Here is an 18,936-nt window from a genome sequence, read left to right on the forward strand (position 1 = left end):
TGGCACCCATATTGCATTACCTCCCTAACCCCCACCTATGCCCAGGCAGGCATGACTAATCAATCCTGGTGCTCATTTCTACTAAAATTGGGGCTACCTACATAGTGCCCCCCTTTGCAGTGTTCCCAGCAGCCCCTGCTATCAGCTATGTGATAGACAATTAAGAAACCGCCCATTTGGAAAGCTCCTGGACAGAACAGCCACAGGGTTCACGTGAGCACTGAGCAGATTCGCAAGGCTCTCGAGTATTGTAGCTGAGACAGCACCAGACAGGGCTGGGTTGTAGCAATCCCTACCAGAATACTGCAGCAAAATCCTCAGAGGAAGGAGCTTGACCACCATCTGGTCCACACCCTTCAGTTAGCAGGCAGGAAACCTAAAACCAGCTCTGGAGATGACAACAACCAAGAGGCCACCCGGCAATTTCCAGGCAGAACCCAGTCTAGGACAGAGGTTCCGCCTGCAGCCCAAGGCTCCTGTCTGCTGGCATCATCTATATTCAACATGACGGGTACTTTCCTAGCCTCCTGCAAATTTGTTGCCAGGAGGACTTCCTTTATTCTCTCAAACGCCAAGGGAGCAGTTCTGTGGTGCTTCCATTTACAAGACAGGAGAAGAGAGGAGTCAAGGCAGGCGCTACACAGCCCTCTGACAAGACCCCACTCTTTAACCCTAGTTGCCCAGAAAGGACAGGTGTCCCTCTGGATGTGAGGAGGTGGCTGATGAACTGGCACAGTCTCCAAAACCACAGCCCAGTCGCTGAGTCAGGTTCTGCAGCCCAGTGAAGGATGGGAAGTCCATCCGCCCCATCTGCCCGGCCATGGCCAGCACACTCAGCAACTGTGAACGCCAGCTCACTCATCCTCAGTAATTCCCTATCCCCACCTCGGAGGGGGCACCAGGATGCTGTGCTCAGCCCGCTGGCCAGGAGGGAGCACAGACAGTAGAGTCAAACTAGACAGCACCCAAGCCCAGCAGAAGATCCGCCATTACATCCTTCTCATGATACAAGCCAAGACAGACGGAGATGAGGTTCCACATCCCATAGCACGGGCCCCTGCTGGGAGGGACAGGATTCACAAAGGAAGCTGGCGTGTTGAGGTTTGGACTGTTGCTATGCACTGCAATGCTGAATACTGCTGCTCCACCACCACCACCAAGGTCTGGTTGCCTCGGGGACAAGGAGGTCCTCATGTGCACCTCACAACTTGGCCACCACTGACTGTCCAAGAGGCCCCACTCCAGACTCCCAAGATCATACATGTTCAAATGCTGTATTCACACATAAACCTGTTCACAGACACATACACACATACACACTCATGCTCATACAAATCTCGTACAGACAGACACACACCAAGACATACAGACAATTCACACACAGCCACATTCAGGAATACGAGTGTGCACACACACACACACACACACACACACGACATCACACGCTGACGCTAGCTCACAGAAGCAGGTGCTCACACACACACTGATTTCCTCGCATGATGTATTAGTTATTGCTGTGATTTGAAAAGCAACTTTAGGAAGCATTTCTTTTGGCTCATGGTTTTAGGATACAATCCATGGCGGAGAGAAGTCCTGGTGGCAGGAACTTGGGGCTGCAGTTGGGAGTCGGGGAGGGATGAATTCTGGCACTCAGCTTGCTTCCCCTTTTTATTCTACCCATGAATCCCAGCCCATGGAAGGGACCGCTCATATCAGGCTGTCGTCTTACCTCCCTTAGCCTAGTCTCGAGAATACCTCAGGGACACGCCTTAGAGGCCTGTCTCCTAGGTGATTTCATACAATATAATTGGAGAACTAGTATTAACAGTCACACAAGATTCAATACCCTCTTCTGGCATCCAGATGTGGATGGATACAGCCCTGGACACAGATGTGGTGTACAGACATGTGTGCAGGCAAAACACTCACATAAACTTTTTCAAATTTTCTTTATTTTACACGTATGGGTATTTTTGCCTGCATGTATGTCTATGTACCATGTTGTGCTGTGCCTGCAGAGGGTAGAAGAGAGCATCAGATCCCATGGAACTGGAACTACAGACCACTGTGAGCATCCAGGTGGGTGCTGGGAACTCCTCTGAAGAGCAGTCAGGGCTCTCAACACTGCGCCATTTCTCTAGCCCCCATACACATTTATTTTAAAGACCAAAGGAAGAGAGGATAGCCACAAGGAGGAAAAGGCCACGGCTGTTCTGGTAGAACCTTCTGCACCTGGAAGGACTCCTTGAAGCTTCAGCAAAGAGTGAGTCCTCCACACCCCAATTTCAGAATGTTTTCCAGAATCAGTTCTTTTTCTTCCCTTGGTGCTGGGGATGAACCCTGGTTCTTATGCATGCTGGGCACGCATGTGCCACTGAGCAATGCGTAACAAGAACAGCACTCACTCTCCTGCCTCCAACACCTGTCCAGCTGATGGACAGGAGCAGGCAGACGGGTCCCCCAGGGACACACTGCAACCCTGAGCTATGAGCTCCCATCTCAGGGCGCTGGCAGTCAGCTAGGGCTGGCCCAAGTCCTTGGGTTTTGTGGCACCATGACGGGTGTAGTTATTTTGGCCTCCAGAGGCCATTAGCTTCAAGGTGAGGGTCACCGAGGCTGAGGCTCACCCCGTAGGCCAGACAAGCAACTTACTCTGCCCAGGACGCTATACTGGGCACCCAAGAGTCTAAGCTCTCCGAGCTGAGGGCCACCAGCCACCAAGGCAGGACACCAAGGGCTCTGAAGGTCACGGAACCAAAAAGGGCAAAGTTCATCTGCCCAGAACACGTTCCAGAAGCCAGCCCTTGCTCTCCTTGTCAGGCATCTAATGACCTTCTTTTCAGGATGACCTCAAAGGCCCCCCTCTAGAGCCGGCCCCTGCAAGCACTCTGTGGGGCCCTTTCCCTTCTTACGCTGTGGGATGCCTGGATGCCCATCCACTTACCCAACCACCATCTGCTCATCTAAGACCCCTGACGGTTTACAGGGAGCCCTGTAAGATTGACAAATGTGACTCCACACAAAGCCTATAACCAGGAAGCTCTGTGGAGAAACACATATTCACAGAGTCTGCAGAGAGGGACTGTGAGCAATGGTGGGAAGGCACAGTTGAGCCAGCTGCACAACACAGAGTCAGCTAACAACCGGCTGTGCAGATACTTAAAAATTTACAGGAACATACTGGAACAATGTGTAACAAGAACAACACTCACTCTCCTGCCTCCAACACCTGTCCAGCTGATGGACAGGAGCAGGCAGGGCTCTGCAGAGGGGTCCCCCAGGAAGGCACTGCAACCCTGAGCATTGAGCTCCCATCTCAGGGGGCTGGCAGTCAGCTGGGGCTGGCACTATGTGCCCATCTAACCAGAGGACCCCAGACTCAGTTCTACTCTGAGGTTTAAGCACATCCCTCACCCAAGGCTCAAGGCAACTGATCACTCTCCATCAATTGCCTTTGGTGACTCTCGTGGCCAAGGAGGGGATTCAAAACTAATGATGAGATTTCAAACCACCAGCTCCAAAGCTAATCTCGGCTGTATGCACAGGCATGTGCACACACACTTGACAAAGCCACCCACGTGAGGATCACAGGTTCCTCCCTCAACCACTGGTTATGTGCCACCTACATACTTGCCCTACCTCCAGCTGGGACACAGGCCATCAAACCCAGTTCTTTGCCATGCAGCAAAGAAGCACTTCCTCTTGAACGTGAGTCGTCTTCCCTCAGCTCTGGGGCCCAGATGCTCTGTCCAGTGACTAGAAGCCACCTCTTCCCAGAAGCTCAACAGATGCCGGGCAACCAGGTCATATCTCCATGCAGGAGCTAGTTTTTACCTACAAACCTCATCAAGCTATCTATAAAAAAACCATTTGCCTATACCTAAGGAACACCTCTATCAGAAGTTACTTGAAAACAAGACTAGAGATGTAACCCTGTGGAACAGACGGCAGGTGTCAGGTCAGTGAAGGAGAGCTGACCCCTGCCCCTCCCCACCAGCCTGGTTGACCAGGTCACCTATCACCCCGGCCCAGATCCAGGGCTTGGAGTTGTCCCACCCCAACATCTCCTCCATCTATGAGCTGCGAGAGCACATAAAGAGGCTGGACCTGCAGAACCATAGCTGCAGGACCTCCAAGAGTCTAAGCAAGCGTCCAGTATAGCAGAAGCCAGAGGCGTCCAGTATAGCAGAAGCAGTATACCAGAACCAGACCAATGGCTCATGGCAATGAACATTTGCATGTAAACCTATTTGGGCAAAGCTGCTTGGGGGCAGGGGGAACCAACTGTGTGGCACCGCAGCTCCCAATGCCACTAGAATGAACAAATACGTGATGGAGAGGCAGGGAAGACACAGGATCAGAGCAGTGCCTGCACAGCAGAGCTGGAGACTTGATAGCTATGATGGGCTGAGAGAAGACTGCGGTCCTTAGAGGAGCAGGGCGTTACCCAGTAGGGTCTCCAGGATGGTGTGCAACAGCCTGGAGCTTGTGTGGACTCAGTCCCCGAATAAAGCTGCCCGGTCACACGATCACTTTGGCTCTGAACAGCAACAACAGGTTGATCTAGATGAAGAATGGTCCATTTACTGGACTGGACCTCTCCTCCTAGAAAGACCTCCATGGTCCATGCCTCTCCCGGAAGCCATGCTTCCCAATGGCCTGTGCTTTGGTGGAGAACCATGTTGATGTCCAAGGGCCACATTGTCATTGGAGACTAGACAGAGGTCCTTGGCACATGCTGAACCCAGAGACCAAGGGGATGTTCACAGCCCATGCTGTTGCCAGAAACCACGTAGAAGTCCAGGATCTGTGCTCCCACTGTCTGTAAAGGTTTTCTTTTCCTTTCTTCCTTTGCTGGGAAAGGGGAGGTCATGGGAAAGACTAGGGGGTGAACACAATCAGGGTCTATGATGTGAGAGTCCCAAAGAGGAAGCTACTCTAGAGTGTCATCCAGGACGGCAGACACACAGCTGAGAAAGAGGAACATGAAAGGCTCCTGTGACAACTCCTGCCTCCACCCACCCCCACCAAAGTAACAGCCTAGAGAGGAAGCCATTACAGAGAACTTAAACATGTTTGTGGTGAGGATGCTCTCCAGGCTGATGGCTTCTGGAGAGGATGCAGGTAGAGGACGCAGCTCCCCTTAGGGGGTGGACGCTGGGAGTTTGACCGTGTTACAGTGAGTATGTGGACAATACAACATGGACTTGTGGTAAGTTTTTGTTTGGTTGGTTTCCTTTCTTTTTTGGTGAATGGGAGGTCATGGGAGGGATTGAGAGGTGAACCATGCCATCACGGTGCATGATGTAAGAGTCTCAAATAATCAATAAAAATAGTATGTTAAAAAAAAAAACCTAGAGAGACTTGATGTGGAAACTTAAGGGTCCTTTGGAAAGTCAGCTGTGTCAGATGGAGTTTCACTAAAGCAGACATTTTGCCAAAGCAGACACAGGTGAAAGGATGTTCTGCTAAAGCAAGCATGTGAAGAAACACACAATGGAGGATTCTTCACTGACGACACGCACATATTGGTCTACCTGACATTGTGTAGTTGAGCTCCATTTGTCGGGACTCCATAGAGATACTTCTGATGATGTGCTGCGGTTTCTCGCTGCTTCTGCAGACGCAGCCTCAGGCCGACCGGCAGAGTGATGTCAACTGAGACAGACGCGAGTGCTGAGGCGAGCCACGTGATCTTTGGAGGGCATATAAATAAGACTCAAGGGACAGTGAGGGGGGCTTGCTTGTAAAGCTAACTCTGCAAACACTTCTTGGCCTCCCATCTTCGCTGATCTTCACTTTGTTGGGAGAGGCATGGTGGGAGACGTCTCTTGGAGTGCTTGCTGATCCTGGTTTCTCCTGCTGATTCAACTGAGGCCTGGCTGTTCCTGTCAGGTCGAGTCACTCCTACTGCTACCCCAACACTACTGAATTTGACTGCTGGTGTATCCAACAAGTGTCTGTAAGTAGTCTGAACTGCTGCTGCTGTCCTGTGAACTGAACTGCTGATTTCCTGACAATGCAGATGGGATTTTCTCCAAAGAACAAGTTCTAAACAAGTCCACTCTCCACACACACACACACACACACACACACACACAATCCTTTCTTTTCACTACCTCTGGTGGGTGGTGGCCTACAAAGGAGGTTAAAGCATTTAAGAACCATCATTAAAAGTAGGCTTTAGCTGGGACAGAGTGGTGACGCACGCCTTTAATCCCAGCACTTGAGAGGCAGAAGCAGGAGGATCTCTGAGTCCAAGGACAGCCTGGTCTACAGCGTGAGTTCCAGGGCAGCCAGGGCTACAGAGAAGCCCTTTCTCGAAATTTTAACAACAACAACAACAGCAACAACAGCAACAACTATAAATTCTAAAAAGATGGCTTAGTGGTTGAGAGCACTTGCTGCTCTTCCAGAAGACACAGATTCAAATCTCAGAATCCACGTGGCAGTTCACAACCTAGATGGTTGTAATAATGAGTTCTGTTCCTAGCACCCATGTTGGCTGCTCACAATTATCCGACTCTAATTAACTCTAACTCCAAAAGACCCAACACCCTCTCTGACCTCCTGTGGCACACACACACACACAAATGTTTTTTAAACTAACAAAAAAAAAATCACCTGTAAATTTCTATTTAAAGCACTTAAAATTGTCAGCTTGTTCTCTCAGACCCACAAAAGCTCCAGCTACTCCTGCTACGAGCGGCTGAGGGGAGCTGGTCTGACGAACTGAAGTACCAGAGAGACAGGTGTGATCCACAAGCCAGCCCACTAGAGAGTCCATGCTGACCCCAGTCTTACACCCACCCCTTGCCATGAACCAATCAGGAGCGTCTAAGGGACCCCACACCAATCACCCTGTGTCCACATTTCAAAGGGTCCACTTAAGGCCCACAGGTTCTTCCTGTGACTACCATGATAATAGTTTCTAAAGTCTTTGAGCCTTCCCAGAGTTTGTCTCCAGAGGACCACAGAGCTAAGTCTATGTGCATCAAATCCTGTTAATGGCTTCTGAACCAGTGCCTGCATGTGCTAACGCCAGAGCGCCCTGAGGCCTTCCCCGTCACGAGATCATTCGGCTCAGGGCAGCTTTCTGCATGGCTGTGTCCAGCTGAAATTGGGCAGCGCCAGCACCCTCCCATCTGCCACTTCACGGTCTGGGTAGCTCAGTGTCCCTGTCACATTGATGAGCAGCCTGGCACAGTTGGGTGCATCTCATAGCGCTCCCTAACCCCAGAAGGGTAAGCGGCCCAGTGACCACTATGCCCTGTGGCTACCGCATGCTGCACTGATGTAGCTAATTGCTTGTCACGAGGCTTGGACACATGCCACATACTGTGTGCACGGCTCAGGACACAGACAAGTTTCCTGAGTAGCCCTCCTCCAGGGGTAAAGCAACAAACGTTACAATAGTGTCCTTCCTTGAACTGCTCGAAGCAGCCGTGAGAACTCTGAAATGAACTATCCCACTTAGTGGCCAACCACAGCCCAACAGAGAGGCAGGTGCTCACACCGTCCAAGAACCCTTCACAGACCTGCCACAGAGCACACACCTACTCCACAGACAGAAAAAACAAGGGCCAGCTCAGGCGAGCTCCATGGGGCAGCTGCCCAACTGCTGAACTTCCTTGCCGGCCCTCCATGAGCCACTGCCCCTAAATGCTGAACTCACTGAGGAAAAATTACACCCATCCTTGCAGACACCCACTGCAGCCTAGAAAGCTTACAAATTAGACCTCAGTTATGGCCTTGGTCCAGCCAAGCTGGGGATGTGGCTCCGTGTTCACCTACAAGAGGAAGATGGGAGACCACCTAGTCTGAGCACTAGCTAGGGGCCTAGAATCTTGGTGTGTAAGAGCCAATGAGGGTGGAGAAAGGAGCTACAGAGGAGGTGGGTCACCTGGGCCCTGAAGCCAGAAAAGCCCTGAGGGCATCCCCATGGCCAGCACTTGATAGACTGGGTCGCATCCAACACCCTGCCCACCACAGCCTAGAAGCATTTGAAAGACACAGAACCTCTGTGGTGGGGCTGGAGATGTGGCTGGGTTGGTAGGATGCTCACTCACATGCATAAAGCCCTCTTTTTAATCCCAAAACACCATAAAATAGGGCATGAGGGCATATTTTTTCCCCCGAGACAGGGTTTCTCTGTATAGACCTGGCTGTCCTGGAATTCACTCTGTAGACCAGGCTGGACTTGAACTCAGAAATCCACCTGCCTCTGCCTCCCAGAGTGCTGGGATTACAGGCGTGCGCCACTACCGCCTGGTTGAGGGCACGCTTCTAATCCCAGCACTTGGAAGGTGGATCACAAACTCTCTCTCAGCATTCTTGGCTACATACCCAGTTCAAGTTCAGTCTGAAATACGTGAGATCCTGTATAAAATGAGAAGGAGAAAAAAGAGGAAGAGGAGGAGGAGAAGGAAGAAGAAGGGGAAAAGGAAAAGACAATGACAATGAAGAAGAGGAAGAAGAAAGGGGGTAAGGTAGAGAGAAAACTCTATCCTGGAAAAGAGGGGGGTCACCTTGTGGCGACAGTCTGAGCTAAGGACAGGTAGAGATCACACACTTCACCCCCTTCAGAACAGCCCAAAGAGCCCATCCATGGCTAAACACTGCTGGTGACCAGGCCAGCACCTGGCTCCTTCACACCAGGAGATCAGGCATCATTTGAGAGCAGACAGGTCTGCAGTGTAACCAGGCTGTCCCAAGCATGGCGGGCACAGGATGAGCTCTCTCTCTCTGCAGCATCCTGACAGCAGGATTTCCGGCTACTGACGGAGCAGATGCAACAGGAGCCTTGCAGATGAGAGCTAGACCTGAGAGTGAACGGTTGCTGGGCTCGAGCACTGGTGATGGGTGGCAGTGAGGGCCAATCAGCGGGCACGCCCTCTGTCCCCAGTCTGGGACCTAGGGGAGGCTCAGCCAGAAGTGTGAGGAACTGAGAGCTAAATGGGGCAGTGAGTGAACCATGGCGGGGCTGGGGCCTCTGGGTGGAAGCAAAGCTCAGTCTCTCCTTCCCAAGCCCACCTGCCGCAGGTTCCTGGGAGGGGCCCAGCAGAGGCCAGGATTCCTGACATGAGGATCTCTGAGCCTGCAAAAGCTCTTCATCCCCTGCCCCTATGAAACACCAACTGTCCCCAAAGATACAGCCTTGGATCCCCACTGACTGGAGGAGTGAAGAAACCAATGAACTAGGAGAGACCAGAGGCCAACGGGGCACGCAGCTGCCAACGGTTACACAGGGGTATGGTAGGGGGTGGCAATGTTCCCTTTCCTCCCTCCCCGGCAGCCCCCCACCTTCTCAGCCCCGAGGACCCCAGCTCTACACCGGTCCAGAATAAAGCCTCCTAATGCAAGAGCGAACAGAAGGGAAAGCTCTTAGGGAATCACCTCCCTACTATCCTGGACGGAAAGATGACAGCATCCCCACAGGCCCTCCAGAAGCCATGGAAGCCCAGGGCAGGTCCGGCAGGGGAGTATCAGCCATGCAGGGCCTAGAGTCATACAGCCATACACTAGTATGGCAGACAAGGAGGGGTACTGGACACCAGCCCTGGAGGGGACACCCAGAGCAGGCACAGCTAGTGGCAGCTGGTCCAGCTAGCACTGTTCTCAGGTTTGCCTTGAGCAGAGGCAGCACAGGCGTCCAGCCCAAGTGGCTGAACCCCTTTTACAGTCACGGTCCACACCTGAGAGACGGGACATCTGTTGGAACCCAGAAAGCAGAAAAACAGACAAGAGGCCTGGACTCTACATTTGGCGCACTAGGCAAGGTACAGCAAACTACAGTCTGTGGGGTAAATGCGAAGGAGCAGTGTGCCTGTCACCTCCCAACACAGTAAGAAGAATGACATCAGCTCTTCCAGGAGCCAGCTGTGCTCCGTGAAATAAGCCAGACACAAAGAAACAAAAAGCATGCGACTCCGCTCACACAAGGTGCCTACAAGTCAAAGTAGGAGAGCAGATGTCAGGATCTGCCAGAAGAGGAGAGGAGTGTCTCTTGGGGACAGTTTTAATTTTGAAGACAAGAACTGCAAGTGGGGGGAGGGGTGGCTCAGCTGGTAAAACACGTGCTGTGTGCCTGTAAGAACCAGGATCCTCGGGATCTATCTAGATCCTTCTGTAATCCAGCACAGAATAGGAAAGGTGGTCAGCCAAGACAACCACATCTGCAAACTGAGTTCAAGCGAGAGCCCTGCCTCAGTGTAGAAGGCAGAACATGAGCAGGAGAGACAAGAGACCATCAACTCCTGATGTCCACATATCTCCACAAGCAGAGACACAAATGCACACATGCATACGCACATGCAAACATGCTCACACACGTGTGCGCGCGCACACACACACACACCTCACATGCAAAGAAAGAAAAAGGGGAGGGAATGGTAGCAGTAATGGCCACACAGATGTCCCTGAAGCTCCTGCTCGGGAACGCTGAGACAGCGCATTTATCAAATGTGTGTTTTGCCATAATAAAAAAAAGCTGCTGGGGCTGGAAAAGACGGCTCAGTGACTAACCATTAAATGTCAGTCCCCGTAAGCCTAACACCCTGAGTCTGGACCCCAGAATCATACTAGAAACCAGACATCTGAGCTAAAGATAGATGACTCAGTCATTAACAGCACGGGCTGTTCCTCCAGAGGATCCAGCACCCACAAGGCGGCTCACAACTGTATGCAACTCCAGTCCCAGGGGATCTGGGACACCCCTCTTCTGGCCTCTGCAGGTACTGCACACACATGGTACACAGACATGCACACAGATAAAACATCCACACATGTTTTGTTTTTGTTTTTTTAATGCAGTGGTTCAAGCAAGCATCCATAATCCCAGAGCACCTGTGAGAAACAGAAGGCAGAGGCAGGAGACTATCCAGAACCTCATAGACCAGTTTGCCTGGCTTATACATCAGCAAAAAAGACTAATGTATAAGTGGATCCAAACGAGGTGGATCAGGGGTTGTCCTCTGATCTCCACACGTGCATCACAGCCTGTACACACACAGCAACACACAAATACACACCATGTCTCTATCCCCCCCCTCCTCTCTCTCTCCCTAACACACATACCCACACACCCACATACACACACACACACACACACACACCATGAATTATTATACTAGGACCCTGACCCCAAAGTGTCAGTTCCAGTAAAACAAAGTCCTAGGACCCCTCTTCCTATCAGGACCTGGTCAGTGCTTCAACCCAGCTCCCTGTACACAGGTTCCAGTCACCCCAAGCAGTTTCCACAGAAGCCAGTGCCAGAAGACAAGCCTCTCTCAGTTGCGGCTCCTGTTCAGGGAAAACCTTTCCCAGAGTTGCTATAAGGTGTGCCTTACTACAGGTGAGGTACGGCTGGGTCCTTCTGTCAGAGCTACGTAACAGCTGGGTTTGCCTCAGTTGGCACCTGAGAAAGTGATTTTCTGTGAAAGGGACATCCCCAGGCTGGCTTCAAGATACTTGATCTTCAGTCCCCAAACCCAAGGGTAGTGTGGGAGCATTTAAGGAACAGTATTAACAGCACTCATACCCCATCTGATCTCCCCCTCCACAATAACAGAAGTGACATGTCGCCTAATTAAAGAAGTAGGGCCTCATAAGTCACTAATTATTCTAAGCCTCCACCATCCACGAGACACTTTTTTTTCTTTACAGACAGTACACAGGATTCATACTGGAGCTGGATCTCAGGGACCAGAAGTGTCAGACCCAGCAAGGAATCTGAGGCAGAACGGAAGCAAGAGAGGGTTCCCAGGCCCTGAGCTCCACGGCTCTCAGCCTGCTACAACCATCTGCCCTCGATTTAGAAGGCCATGCCTCCTGGAAGGTCACAGAGAAACCCACAAAGGCGTGAAGCCTGCAAGGGATGCTACAGGGCCCCAAGTCATGTCACTTCATGTCACTTGGCTTGAGTTCCCTGTTCAGGATATTAGAAAACAACAGTGCTACAGGCTCTGAGGAGAATGAACACACGAACACACACACACACACACAATGGCTGCCAAAGTCACAGCAGCCAACCTCCGGACAAGACCTAATGTAGAGGTTACCTCCATTCCTCAGAGGCACCCTGAGCAGGCCCCAGCTGCAGGCTGACACCAAGTGAGGCTTGGGAAGGTGGAATGGCTTCCTATGAGGCAGGGAGGGCAGTCAGCCCTGGCTGGGACTTGCACAGCCTCTGTAATCTGAATGTACAAATGAGGCCAGCCAGCACCTGCCTCTGCAAACGCTGGGCATGTCACCGAATCTCACAGAACCTCAGGCTGTCCCTGGGGCATCACAACTTGCCTGGCAATCTCATTAGTTCTCCCTTCCTTCCATGTCCTGATAGACATTACTGGCTTTCCAGGCAGCAGCTATATTAAGTAGTGACTGTTACTATTATTACAAAGCCAGGGGTGTGTTGCCTCCATGCAGAACTCCAGGTTGAGTTGGAAGATGAGTGTTTCCCATGAGTAATACATGGCCCAAAGGTCTGGGATGCCCTGCGGGTTATCATCCCTGAGAGTGTCCAGCATTAATCAGGAGGCTGCGGTGCCAGGGAGCAATAAGGGGGACGTCAGGGGCTGGGACAGGCTGTGTGCCATGCAGGCGGGTCACACATTGGTGTATCCACAGCACACGGGAGATGTAATACATGGCACCTGAGGCTGAGGGGGTGTCCAGGGTGCAGGACAGGACGGAAGGGTATGCAAGACAGGGTTAAAAGTGGTAGAGGGGTGGGGGAAGGATGGAGGATGTGAGGGGGCAGGGGACGGAGGTGGGAGCACAGTGGAATGAGATGGAGAAGGGGGCACATGGGAAACAGAGGGAGAATAAGGGAGACTCAAACAAGAGGCACAGCAGGGACAGGAGTGGAGGAAGGTGGAGAGAAGAAAGAGGGAGATGACGAGGCAGAAGGCCTGCATGAGGGATGGAGGGGATGGAGGAGGGAAAGATGGAGAGAGTACAGAAGGAGGAGGGAGGGCAGAGCAGAGGGGGGAGGGTAAAGAGGCTGCAGGGCGGGGAGGAAAGGGGGAACAGGGTGCAGAGGCTGCACAAGCTCAGACGCACACAGGCTAGACAGCACTGGGCTTCCCAAGGTCACTCAACAGGCTGGGCCCAGAGAGGCAAGCAAGGCCTCCGAAAGCCACTCGGTTTTCCACGTTCCCACAGCCTTGTCAGCCTGGCCAATGGGCATCTCGGGTCTCCACCCCTACGTCACACACCAAGGGCGTATGGGAAGCACAGTCACTCGGGGCTTGACGTGTGTCTCTACGGACAGGATGCTCTCTCGTGGATGAGCGTGGCAGGAAGAAGAGGACGGGAAGCAGGGGTGCTCCAAAGCCATGGCTGGAGAGAGGCCAAGAACAGCCATTCTCCCAGGCCCTGGAGAGGCAGGCCAGGACGAGCACCCAGGACCTCAGCTCGGAGAAGCCCGGCTTGCAGTTCTTTGTCCCGATCAGAAGCCTCACCTGCTGTTACCCAGTACTCTGGGGTCAGTGATGAACCGACAGCCCAGAGTCTCATATGTGACACGGGCTCTGCTGCTCAATCTCCACTCCTCGTCTGTTTAAGACCAAGGCATCTTGTCCTGGCCAGTTCTTCCAACACAACTTCAGGAGGGCACAACTAGACCTGCCAGGGCCGCAGGATCCTACATCACAGCCGAACATGGGTACTTGGCCTCCAAAGACAGATGCAGAAGTGGCCATCTTGTGACACACAACCGGCCACATACCTGTGTGCCACAGAGGCCTTGGTGTCAGGCCCACCAACACCCACCCTTAGTAAAGACGGGACCTTGCCCACCAGGCTTTCCACATTCTCTCAACCACATCCAAGGCAGCTTAGCTGGAGCGGCGTGCAGTGAACACACGTCACTTGGGGAACATGCTATTGAAAAGAAAAATTAAGACAGTGAGCCCAAGCTATATTGTCCCCTCAGGGTCTGACCTCACAGGTGTAGATACCCCTAAAAAAAACTCTCAGATGGATAAATCTCCAAAGAGTTTAGGGATAGCCCTAAACATATCCCTCAAAGGGTATAAATGGCCCTAAGCAAGATGGTGGCAGAAAGGACAAAAACATTTTATACATTGTAAATGAAAACAGTGATTTTATAGCACCATACCATTCTTATAATGTGTTTCTCAGTAAATTAACAAGCCTACTCTCTGACAACTATTTGACAACCAGGCTTGTCTCTAAGAACTCATAAATTCATATCAGCCCAGAAACTGAAAACCCCTTTATTGGAGAGAATCAGGTAGTGTGCGGTGCTCACCACGGGGCCTATTCTGCACCTTGATTTACAAAGTCTAAACATGACTCAGGCTGTGCTGCGGTGCCCCAGTGCTGAGCTGTGGGGCGCCTGACTCCATCAAGGCATTCTTGCAAGCAGCTTCGATCCCTGGGAGCAACCCCTGAGAGAACAGAAGGGCAGGCACTTTCTCTGGATACTTTAGAAGCATAAAAAGCCTTAGAACAATCGCAAATCTTTCCTCTCTAAATCTTGTTGCATCTCCTACACCAATAAAAGCAACGATCAATGTCTCAATTTTCCAGGTTCATGTCCTCAGGGGGCCTATGAAATTCAAAGCAGGAAGCACCTAGAATCGCTCCCCATTGACTCCCACAGAACTCGATTAGTGCCTACACCGTGAGCAGCAGACACTAGGGCAGGAAACACATGGGCGTGCACGCAGCAGAGCTGCCTGCCCAAGAATCGGGGCTGAGGGCTCCCAGGCCACCTGCTTGCCCCTGTTCATCTCCCCAAGGATCACAGAGGCCTGGCTTTGGTTGTGGCACCAATGAGCAAACCCCAGGTATATGCCAAGCACAGTCCCAATGCCAGCATAAACTGTCACAGCGCTTTATGCAGTGAGGGGAATGCACTTCTAGGTGAGGGTACAGACCGGTTCCCTCACCTTCCTTCAGTCAGGAAGCCATACAGGGCTCAAGACCTCAGGGCTATAGGATACCAGGGCTGTGGCCTAGACCTGGCCTTCACATGGAGTCCTCCTTCCACTCTGTGGCCCTCGTGAATGAGGCCACAGAGTTTACTACAGGGGAAAAAAACCGCACAAAGCCTAAGAAGTGTACCCCCTAAGAGTCAAGCACTAATCCCAGAATGTGGGAAGGAAAGGCAGAGGGACCTCTGAGTTCTAGGCCAGCATAATCTACAGAGTGAGTTCTAGGACAGCCAGCACTACACAGAGAAACCCTGAAACAAAACACAACAAAAAACAAAACAAAACAACAAAAACCTCAAATAGTGAGAGTGGAGGCTTCCAGAAACCTCTACCCGAACAGTTTCCGCCTCAGCTTGACTGTGCCCCTGATAAAACAGTCAGTGTTCCAGGACACACGGCAGACACAGAGGGCGGCTTCTCTCGGGGATGGGGTCCTGAGACAGCTGACATTTGCAACTTCAGCCACTGAGCCCCCACCCTAAATCAGTGCCTAAATCACATTTCATCAACCTCTACCACCCCAGCCTCCATCACAGCAGGCAGACCTTGGGAGCTGCAGGATGGAGACCCCTAGCTGCTGTGGGGCCTCAAGAGCAAAGACAGGACCACTAGGTTCCATCTCCAGATCCTACTCATAGTTGACCAAGTCTGCTTGGTCTCCTGAGCTTTGAACATGACCCTGAGGTACAAATCTAATCCCAGGGCAACCGTGAAGGCGATGCTTGAGATGATACCATTTTCAGGGAGCCCAGCCCTTTTCTGCCTTTCCCTCCCACATCTGCAGGCAGCGTCAGCCACCACAGGCAGAGCACAAGCTGCCATGGCTTTAGACATCCCAGCCTGGGGTCACACACACCTGAATCACTCAGTCTGTCTTGCCAGGAGTAGAATGAGCCCTGTTGGTCCACGCGTGTTTTACCACAGCCAACACAGAAGCGGTTGAGAAGAGACACCAGCCCAGTGCCTACCTGGCACAACGGGGCTAAGCCCTCAAGATATATCCATCCAGTGCAGAAACGCTAATCCAGGGGTTCGGATCCTCAGTGGTTAAGAGCTTGTACTGTTCTCATAGAGGACTCGGGTTCCCAGCACCCATGGGCACCCATAACTGTCTACAACTACAACTCTAAGGGATCCAGTGCCCTCACACACAAAAATTTTTAACTCTTAAAAAAGTAAATCCAGCAAGCTTTCACCAATCCCAACCCTGTCCCCTGAGGGCACCAGCCTTTTGCTGGGGCCGCTGAAGGTCTACTATATATCCTGGCCCTAGATGCCAGTCACCCCGCCAGCACCCATCGCTGCTACGAATGATATAGTGTGAGCCAAGACAAGGGCTGAACCTACTGCAGCCTTGCCTGCTGCCCTTGGTGGCCTGGGGCGAAGCATCCACCCAGCAGGTGCAGCAAAGCCAGAAACCAGCTGTTTTTTTTTTAGTGGCTCGCACCAGGCACGCCCACATTGGAGAGCTCCTCTGAGCTGATTTAGGGGTCGGGGAAAGGCCTTGCCTGAATCAAAACTGATTTACAAACCCCAGAGGGGAGGCTGGCATTTCCCAGACCCCAGCACAGTCCCTATAAATCACTTTGCTCTCCACTCAGTTGACACAATGGCTTTGTAAATAAACGCCAAGGCTGATGAGTCTGGGAACAGCCAGAATGAAAGAAACAAAGAGTGGGTCCAACATCGGGTCTGGGAGACATGGCCGCACCAGCCTCAGGGAGAGCTTAGCGTCCAGGGGGTGCACAGGGAGGGAGGGAGCCACAAAGCTTAGGTGTAGCAGGGAAAGCTTTCTAAAATAGAAAGCTCGGCCCAGCATCACCCCAAGCTGAATCCTCAGCAAGCCAAGCATACCTCCTGTCCTCGCCCAGTAGGCTCTGCAGACCACGCACTGCTTGGCCAGTGAAGACCTCATGAGCCTCACACTGACTTCCGTGGATCCTCCCAGACTCACAATGTCCACCCATCCAATCCTAGCTCCTCACGGCACCATGTGACATCGGAGGATATATACACTGCATAGTCCTTGGTCCCTAACACCTGCTTCCTGAAGGCAGGATGCAGCCTCTGCTCTGGGTGCCCACAGCACACAGGCCCTCTCCTGCTGCACAGGGTACATGTGATGGATATGGTCTAGCTGGGACTCAGATATCCAGAAAGAGGAGAGTGGAGGATTGACCGATTCCTACCCCACAGCCTCTGGAACCCTGTGGTCACACACAAGGAAGCTTCCTGAAAGGGTCCTGCTATGTGATGACTCACCTTTTACAAGAATTTCTTCCCAGAGAAGTTGTAAACACATCCATCCCCTCTTTATAAGGTCCTAATGACAATGCAAAGTAAGATTCCACCAAACAGAACCCAATGGAACCTCATGAAGTATGGGTGACCCCCCCAAAAAAACACACTGGGAAGTCGTCACCTAGCATGAATAATGGCTTCCCCAAAGCAAACCATAATGGAGGCCCTTTCACAAACCTCCTCGAGCCTGCACACTCTGACACCTCCCACCCTCTAGGCCATGTGCAGCTAAGGCAGAATTACTTACAAATGGCTAGGAGGAGAAGCTGGGACCTCAGATGGGGGCCCCTCATTCCACGAGGACTAAATATCGACAGTCCATGGGCCCAATGATGATGGGCACTTTCCTACCTGCTGACGCTGGCAACTGTGGCCAAAGGATCCTTATTCTACAATACCACCTTCGACAAGGGATGGCAGGAAACAGAACATGCCTCAGAAAGCACAGACTGGCAGACCCCACCAACTGGAGACAAGGGCAAGGGCTATCTTGGACATACAAAGTTCTGTCCCAAGTCGTCTTTATCTTTTCCCATCAGCCACCAGGAAGCCCACAAAAATGTGAGGCTGGACAGAACACCCAGAACCTCTGGTCCGTGATTTGGGTTTATATCTTCCCTAGCTGTGTATGCATCCCTCGATTACCACAGTCTGGTCATGGGCTGCTTTCATTGATCTAACACCTGTGCTGTGGTATGCTGACCTCAGAGCATAATACGTATTACCATCTTCTTCATCAGGGCAGCTGGAAGCACCCACAAGACACCCTCAGTGGGGATGCTGTCCTTCACCTGAGACTCCGAGCCCTCCTCCCTGCACCTCCCTTCCAGATGCTTGTATTTCCGCCATACCTCATGTGGTCTCAGTAGATACTGCAGAAGACTATGTACAGGATAGAAGGTTAGCTGGGGAAGGGGCTCCATCTATGTAACTGGAAAGAAGCCAGCATCCGTGCTGGCCTAAAGCTTCCTGATACAGCCGCTTCGTGGTCCCCATGCTCTTAAGAGTAGCCTTGCCGACGCTAAGTAGGTACAATAAACTCACTGGCTCCTCAAATTCAACTTGAGCAGAATTTTTCCTTTGGTCTGTAGTTGATGCTTAATTGGGTTGAAGATACATTTGTTTTATAATGCACAGCCTAGCTCCTAGCGCCTGCCAGGTAGGGGAGGGGGGAGGCAGAGGCCGTGTGAACAGCATGACAGGTCAGCTCAGAAGAACTTTGCTTTACGGGGCAAGACTGAGACATCTGACTCCAAATAACAGGTACCATGCAGAGAAGAGATTTGTCATGCTCATACTGAGCCCACTTGACAAACAGGCCCCTGTGAATGCACATCAGGGCAGAACACTAGGCACACAGGCCTCATGTGAGCCTGAGTCCAGGTCTTCCTAGTGACTGTGAGCCCGTGTCAGCCTGTGGCCACAGTGACTAGCAGTAGTGTCTGTACACAATCACTACCTTAATGTGAACCTCAGTGCGCCTGAGCAACAGTCTACTGTCTGGCTCAGAGCCAGGATCCCTGAAGGCTAGTGAGGTCAGAGGGCATGCTGCCCACTGCCCGAGTCACGCCTGCACGGCCTTCCTTCTGGCTGCCCAAGATGAGCTAAGCAAAAACCAAGCGCTCGCAAGGGTACAGGGTGGAGGATGCACCCAGCCCACTACACTACTGTG

General features: G+C 52.0%; 1 protein-coding gene across 4 annotated transcripts in view; it reads right to left on the reverse strand.

The window, feature by feature from the left end:
* Vav2 (vav guanine nucleotide exchange factor 2) overlaps nt 1-18,936 on the reverse strand; it is a 160,949-nt gene that overhangs the window by 87,732 nt on the left and 54,281 nt on the right. The window lies entirely within an intron of this gene.

The sequence above is a fragment of the Apodemus sylvaticus genome, chromosome 5 (assembly GCF_947179515.1).
Source record: "Apodemus sylvaticus chromosome 5, mApoSyl1.1, whole genome shotgun sequence".
Taxonomy (NCBI): Eukaryota; Metazoa; Chordata; class Mammalia; order Rodentia; family Muridae; genus Apodemus; species Apodemus sylvaticus.